The 8476-nt window shown below is 49.8% G+C and overlaps 1 long non-coding RNA gene across 1 annotated transcript; it reads right to left on the reverse strand.

The window, feature by feature from the left end:
* Positions 1-264: 264 nt before the first annotated feature.
* On the reverse strand, positions 265-4638 carry LOC308582738. Its single transcript, XR_014005826.1, has 3 exons — positions 4465-4638; positions 3396-3699; positions 265-587 (listed from the first exon to the last, which is right to left on the reverse strand). It is a non-coding gene; the product is annotated as an uncharacterized lncRNA (long non-coding RNA).
* Positions 4639-8476: the final 3838 nt, after the last annotated feature.

The raw sequence follows: 8476 nt of genomic DNA on the forward strand, positions 1-8476 counted from the left end.
AAATATTCTTTAAACTTCTTCCAATCTTCTTCCACCGTCTCTTCTCTCTGGTCAGTTCGGCAAGTTCCATATAGTCCAAAGTTAGGTCCATTAATTTCAATGGGTCCACTATGAGTAAAATTTAGTTTCCACCGAATGGATGCCTATTGGGGAGACCCATTCATCCAGCTGGGAAAAACTGTCAGAACAAAGGTATTTTCCATCATTTCTAAAAAGTGAAGGGAGTGGGCTGTTTCACAGAACTCAAAGCTATGTTCTTCTTTTCTTTTTCATAATTTTCATAATATTCCAAACCCTGTTCTGAGTTATCATAGAGCAAACTTCTGAGATCTTTGGTTCTTCAGTGAGACCCTCTCTCACAGACTGCAGTGACCTCCTGCATACATAACAGATGAGGTGCTCTCTCCCGGCTCATCCACAATTGTCCTGTCCTTTCCATGTCCAAGAGGTTTTTATTTCGTCCTGCTGAATCAAAACACTCATCAATCAGGTTTTCTGCAGATTGACATTTGTTCCAATTCAGTGGTAATCAGTGAGTTTTCCTGGGGAAAGTGGTGGGGCAAATGAAACATCTCTTGGAACTGTGCCTTAAAAAAAGCAAAGGACAATCAGAAATGTGGAGCCCTCAGTTATATCCCACCTTTCCTCTAAAGAGCTCAAAGTTTCCCACCTTCTATCCCCATAGCCACCCTGCAATGCAGGCAAAAGTGAGGAACACTGCCCCAAGGTTAGCGAGTGAGCTTCATGGCAAATTGGGGATCTGAATCTGAATCGCCTCAGTTTGAGTCCTACACCAGGGATGGAGAACCTATGGCCCTCAAGGAGATGTTGAATTCCAATTCCCATCAGCCACAGGCCAGAATGACCCAATGGGCAGGGAATGCTGGGAGTTGTGGTCCAGCAACATCTGAAAGGCCACCAGTTCCCCATCTCCATCGTACACACTAACCCACAGATAGGAAACCTGTGGTCCTCCAGACGTTCATTTGTTTATTTAAGGCATTTTTAAAAGGTAAAGGTAAAGGACCCCTGACGGTTAAGTCCAGTCGTGAACAACTCTGGGGTTGCGGCACTCATCTCGCTTTATTGGCCGAGGGAGCCAACGTTTGTCCACAGTTTTTCCAGGTCATGTGGCCAGCATGACTAAGCCGCTTCTGGAGAAACCAGAGCAGCGCATGGAAACGCCATTTACCTTCCCACCAGAGTGGTACCTATTTATCTACTTGCACTTTGACATGCTTTCGAACTGCTAGGTTGGCAGGAGCTGGGACTGAGCAACGGGAGCTCACCCCGTCGCGGGGATTCAAACCGCCGACCTTCTGATCGGCAAGCCCTAGGCTCAGTGGTTTAGACCACAGCGCCACCCGCGCTGTAAGCATTTACATACTACTTAATCATTAGCATGTTTTGGGATTCCCACCATGCTGTGCCTTAGCCAGCAGGGCCAATGGTTGGGGATGCTTTGAAAACAACCAGGAAGTAACTTCATTTACAGAAGGCATAAAGGAAGAGAGGCAAGAAGAGGTGTCTTCAGTCACTCCTGATAACATCCCCGACGGCCTTAGCTGTGCTGGATAGTAAATGTCACATCTCATGTCAGATCTTGCCTGGATAGATTATCCCCGAAGACTTGGGTCTGCCTCCGAAACTAACATTAGCAGCTGCATGCTTTAGGTTAACCCTTCACCTGCCTCACAGCTGCTGTCGCTTTGCCCTGAGCCAAACCTTTTAAAGGAGGGGTGACTGGCTTCAGAGCACATCGGGCAAGAGTGCTGCAGGATAGATAGAGAAAGAATAGAGTGGAGAACATCTGTGCATGTTTGTCCTTCCATAGGACATTGTAAGGATGTCCCAGAGCAAGTGGCATGGCTGATTTGAAAGGACAATATTGCAGCACAGCTTTGTAGAGAATACAAAACAGGGTACATCCCAGCCAAAGCGAAGCCCTTGGGAGTCCTACTGGTTTCAGTGGGTGAGATATAAGTAACTGCTTGAAACATCTGGGAGTTAACATGACTTGGATCGTGCCACCAGTAGCCAAACTCACAATGAAATCTAAAATCACTGGGGCAGGGGAAGGTGCTCGTGAAGTAGGTCAGCCATCCCAAACCCTGGCATACCTGTCAACTGTGTTGGGGGGGGGGATGGGACACCCCATTTTTTTTCTCACATGAAGACGGTGGCCAAAATGGCCACCAATATATCGCACGATTTCAGACCACACTCTTGCCTTGAAAAAAGTGCTTGGGGGAGCAGCAATCTTGTGCAGCACCCCAAAATGCACAAAAGTGCTTGGGGGGGCTGCAGTCTCAGACAGGACACGTGACACATGTGGGAGTGTGGCCCTGGAAAATGGCATCCCGGTTTGGGGCCACTTCGTATTGGAGGGCATGCCCCAGCCAGCACGGTTAGCTGAAACAGCTGGCGGTTCCATCGGTGTGGTGTAATGGTTGGTGTATTGGACTAGGACCAGGGAGACCAGGGTCTGAATCCCCACTCAGCCATGAAGCTTACTGGGTGGCCTTGGGTCAGTCACTCACTCTCAGCCTAACCTACCTCACAGGGTTGTTGTGCGGATAAAGTGGGGAGAAGAACGATGTGCACCACTCTGAGATCCTTGGTAGAAATGTTGGGTGTAAATGTAGGAAAGGGAGGGATGGAGGGAGCTTAAAACGGCAAATGTGTTTATGTGTAAGCCACCCAGAGTGGCTGGGGAACCCAGTCAGATGGGTGGAGTAGAAATAACAACAACAACAATAATTACAATAATAATAATCAACACAAGAATAGCCCTGCTATATCAGGCAAAGGCCCATCTATTCCAGTATTCTGTCCTCACAGGATGTTAAGTTTAGCCTGTTGAGTAGAAATAACAACAACAATAATTACAATAATAATAATCAACACAAGAATAGCCCTGCTATATCAGGCAAAGGCCTGTCTATTCCAGTATTCTGTCCTCACAGGATGTTAAGTTTAGCCTGTTGAGCCTGGAAAAGAGGAGACTGAGAGGAGATATGATAGCCATCTTCAAATATCTTAAGGGCTGTCACATGGAAGAGGGAGCATGCTTGCTTTCTCCTGCTCTGGAGGGTAGGATTCAAACCAATGGCTTCAAGTTACAAGAAAGGAGATTCCGACTAATCAGGAAAAAGTTTCTGACAGTCAGAGCTGTTCGGCAGTGGAACAGTCTCCCTCAGGAAGTTGTGGACTCTCCTTCCTTGGAGGTTTTTAAGCAGATGGCCATCTGTCATGGACGCTTTAGCTGAGATTCCTGCATTGCAGGGGGTTGGACTACATGACCCTTGGTCACCTCTATGATTCTGTGATTCACATTGACTAGCAAGCTGCCAATGGGAAACCCAAAAGAGAGGTTAGGGTTGCAGTTTACTCACCATGAAGTTCACCAAGTGCTCTTGGGCAAGGTGCCATTTATTCCCCTGCCGTGTGATCTCCTGAAAAACCAGTAATATCTGATCCAGGCACAAGTACGCAGGCAGTCTAAAATACTGCACGTTAGGCCTGATTGGCTCTGAAGGAGGCTTCCATGGTCTGGTGGTTTCAAGTCATGGTGACCTGAATTATTTTATGCATTAACCTCTGAGACCACTGTGGAATTATAAGAGGTGAAAGCAAGTTCACACTTCTGCCCGTCTTTGTTTCCAGTGGTCATTGATAGCGCAAGCTATCTTGCACCTGCTGTGAAAATAAATAGGGTCAATATGGTAATACGCACTTTTGTGTGTGTGTACCTATTTTCCCTTGATAGACTGAAACAAAGCTAAAGCACTTTCCCCCACTCCCTTGCATATATAAGCATCTTTTCATTCACAAGATCGCCACTGCCCCTCCCCAAATAAAAGGCAGCATGAAAGAAATGCAAAATAAAATAAAATAAATAGCTGAGTTTATATTATACTAGGCCAGTTTACTCCAATAACTGCACTGATTTACCTCTGCTTCTCATAAAACATTATTTCCACTTGGGTACAGATATCTAAGTTTGTATATGCTTTGCTTTCTGTGCCGTCCGGGCAGCTCACAGGGGAAAGCATTCGAAAGAAGGAAAGACCAAACTAAGTTTCAGAAAAAGAGGCTACTTTTCCAGACCAGTAATAAGACTTATGTTGAGTTGGTTAGCTTTCCAGTTAGTCCTAGCTAAGGATGCTTGAGGAATTATGAAATTCAGAGCAAACTGACAGGATCTGAGCTACCAGGACTGAAGTGTGGACCAGAACATAGTTATCCATCAGATTTTGCTCTACAATTTCTAAATGCAAATGTTAATACAGGTTTTTGCAGGAACAATATGGGACAGACTAATGAATAAATGCATGCAAAAGGGACACAGCCAGAAATAAACATTTTCAACCTGAAGCACTTTGCAGACTATGTCAAGACTTCACCAAACCTTTGGGGAAATCTTTGGGGAAATAAGAAGAGGTTCATGTATCTGCTTTTTACTTGGGTAAAGCTTCAGTGGTGGTTGCCTCAACTTGATGAATTTTAGCAATACCAGAAGTTCAACATGTGATTTTCCCAATTCCTCTTGATGGGCCCAGTACCTCAAACCCATTGAAGAAGCCCATTAGGTCCAGCTTGCTGACTCAGGTACATTCCACTTTTCCATCTTTATTGGTAATCTACAGACCTTCAAATTCCAGGAAACAAAGATGAAATTCCACACAAGGAGGGATAAAAACAAAATAAAATAGAACAACACAAGTATTCTCTTTACAATTAATTTGTTTACAACCATAGGAGCCCACTCCTAGGGGTTCAGGTCCCTTTAAAGGTAAAGGTACCCCTGACCGTTAGGTCCAGTTGCAGATGACTCTGGGGTTGTGGTGCTCATCTCGCTTTATAGGCCGAGGGAGCTGGCGTTTGTCCGCAGACAGCTTCCAGGTCATGTGGCCAGTATGACTCAGCCGCTTCTGGTGAACCAGAGCAGCCTTTACCCCCCCTTACCCCCTAAAATATTTGAGGGGGTCAGGGGCCCCAAAGTTGATGGGCATTGCTTTTCCAATGATGTGGTGTGCCATGTCATGTGATCAGGCAGGGTGGGGCTTACCTGGGCCACACACCCACCCAATATTTTATTCAAGTTGGCATCCCTGCTAACTTGAAACTTTTCAGCTGACTTGGTTAATTATTGTGTGTTCATAACCAGAGCCGGCTTACCACAGTTTGCAGTCGCTGAGGTAATACACATTGCCATATGAAGGGGACCTTCATAAATCCATTAAGTCTAGAATAAAAGGCCACATCTGCCCTGTTATGTAGTGTAGTTTTCACCCTGGGCCAACAGGGGGATACTGTATATAGTTTTCACTCAGGTCTGTAGATAGTTTTCACTCAGGTCCGCGGCAGTTAGTTTAGGCGGGAACTCTGGGCTGTTGTGGTTACAATGTTGACAGCCGGCTGCCTATAAATACAGGCCGGCTGAGCTGTTCGCAGTCAGTTCTATTCCAGCTTGTCTTAATAAAGAGCTACTTGAAGAAATCGCTGTGCCGGCTGCTATGTCAACCCACTACTTAATACTGGCGACGAGGATGGGATGGATGGACATCAGAGCACAGCCAGATGCGGCCAGCCTCTGAACTGAGCTAAATCACAGAGCGAAATCACTGAGCGAAATCACTGAGCGAAATCACTGGGCAGAACCAATTCAGAGCTGACTGTTCTGGCTAGAGCACTGTGTTCCATCCATCGCCCTTCACGCCGGCATCGGAATCATGGCTTCACTTGTGCCTCTACCGCTGTTTGCGCCAGCCTCTGAGTCATGGGACTCCTACCTCGCTCGGTTCGACTGCTACCTCCAAGCCAACGAGCTGACAGCAGTATCATTGGATCGGAAGCAGGGCCTATTCCTCAGCCTCTGTGGGCCTGAGGTGTTTGAGACGGCCTGAGCATTGGTTGCGCCTGAAGCAGTCCAGGCAACACCATGGGACACGATCCAAGAGAAGCTCCGCAACCACTACGCACCAAAGCCGTCCAAGATTGCTGCCCGCCATGCGTTCTACCACCGGAACCAGGCAGAGGGGGAGTCAATCAACAACTACGCCACCGCCCTGCGACAGGCTGCAATGCACTGTGAGTTCCGAGACTTAGACGATGCCCTGATGGATCGAATCGTCTGCGGGGTCCGGGACATCCATCTGCAACTGCGTCTCCTAGCCAAGCCAGACCTCACGCTACAGAAAGCCATTGAGGAGGCTGTGGCCTCAGAAGCTGCTGAACGCTCCGCCCAGGAGATCCGCAAGTCCAGCAGCCCGCGTCTTGCTAGGGGGCCAGTTCCGGTGCATCATGAAGAGGCCAGCAGTGATGAGGCATCCTCCAGTGAAGACGATGACGTGCACCAGACAAAGCGGGAGCGCAGGAAGCTCCAACAGAAGTCCAAGGGCCAACCGGAATGTGCTGGCTGCGGAGGCGACCATTCCCGTGCCAAGTGTCGATTCAGAGACGCCATCTGTAGGAGGTGTTCCAGAAGGGGCCACATCGCTAAGGTCTGCCGATCGGCTCCGTCTGACACCCCCCCTTCATCGACTCACAAGTTCAAGTCTTCACTCCAGTCTGCCAAGGAAAGTTGTTTCGCTCTCACCAACTGCCGCTGCCCGTCTGGAACCACGATTGGCCAAACCGACTCGTCTACGCGACGCAAGCTGAACGTCACGGTGCTCATTGAAGGAGCTCCATGTGACATGGAGATCGACACCGGGTCTGCCCTGTCCGTCGTGTCATGGAGCACCATCAAAAGACTGGTACCCAGAGTATCCAAAAGGCAACTCGACTCTCACCGCGTACACCTGAGAGACTACCAGGGAAACGACATTCCCGTGGTAGGCGTTGGCCGGTTCCGGATCGCCTTCAAGGATTTTTCGGGCCTGCTCCGGTTGGTGGTGGTCGAAGGTCAGCGGCCAAGCCTCCTAGGGCTAGACTGGTTTGATGCCCTCGGCCTGGAAGTCACCGGCATTAACTGCATCTCTAACGCAGAGACTGAGGGTCTGGTCAAAGACTTTGCCGAGGTTTTTGACGGCACTTTGGGACAATATACTGGTATGCCCATCTCCTTTAGCCTTGATCCACAAGTCGCCCCCATCAAGCTTAAGCCACGCCGGGTTCCCTTTGCTCTCAAGGCTAAGGTGGACGAACAACTGGACAAACTGATCGCCCAAGGAGTTTTGGAGCCCGTTGACCACGCAAAGTGGGAAACCCCCATCGTCACGCCTGTCAAGCCAGATGGGTCGGTGAGAATCTGCGCTGACTACAAGTGCACAATCAACAAGGCACTTCAGCAGCACGCTTATCCGGTTCCTGTTGTCCAACACCTGCTGCATTCCCTAGGTGAGGGTAAGGTCTTCGCTAAGCTGGACCTTGCCCAAGCCTATCAACAACTGCCAGTCGATGATGCCACTGCTGAAGCCCAGACGATCGTCACCCACCGGGGGGCATTCCGTTGCCGCCGGTTGCAGTTCGGGGTGAGTGTGGCTCCTGGCATCTTCCAAAGCCTTATGGAGCGTCTCCTGCAAGGGCTTCCGGGCGTGGTACCATATTTTGATGACGTCTTGGTGTCTGCAGACTCACACCAGCAGCTGTTCGAGCGCCTCCGTGCCGTGCTGACCAGGTTCCAGGAGGCCGGGCTCAAGGTAAAGAGGGAGAAGTGCCTGATTGCCGTTCCACAGGTAGAGTTCCTGGGCTATCTTATCGATGCCTCCGGCCTTCATCCAACCACATCCAAGATCCGCGCTATCCAGCAGGCCCCCACCCCAAAGGACAAAACGGAGTTGCAGGCATTCCTGGGGCTGCTGAACTTTTATAACATGTTCCTGCCCCACAAAGCCACAGTGGCTGAGCCTCTTCACCGACTCCTTAGCACTAAGACGCCTTGGGCCTGGGGTCATCGAGAGACGGCGGCCTTCAACGCGGTCAAGGCTCTCCTTTCTTCAGACAGTGTGCTGGTACAGTACAGTGAATCCAGACCGCTGGTCCTTGCCTGCGACGCCTCACCTTTTGGCATCGGTGCTGTCCTTAGTCACCGTTTTCCAGATGGAAGAGAAGCACCGCTCGCCTACTTTTCCAGGACACTATCTCCGGCGGAACAGAATTACAGCCAGCTCGACAAGGAGGCATTGGCACTTGTGGCTGGAGTGAAGAGGTTCCATGAATACCTCTATGGCAGGACTTTTGACCTCATCACTGACCACAAGCCACTCCTGGGCCTCCTCGCCGGTGATCGTCCAACTCCGCCGGTCCTCTCACCACGCATGCTGCGATGGACTGTTTTCCTGGCTGCCTACCACTACCGGCTCATCCATCGCCCGGGGAAATCGATGGGCCATGCCGACGCCCTCAGCCGTTGCCCTCTTCCAGCATTTGTGGAAGACCCGGCTCCAGCTTCATCGCTCCTTCTGATTGAGGATCTTCCGGCAGCGCCTGTATCGGCTGCCACTGTGGCCTCCGCGTCTGCCCAGGATCG

Source organism: Podarcis bocagei, assembly GCF_964188305.1.
Source record: "Podarcis bocagei genome assembly, chromosome: 3".
NCBI lineage: Eukaryota > Metazoa > Chordata > Lepidosauria > Squamata > Lacertidae > Podarcis > Podarcis bocagei.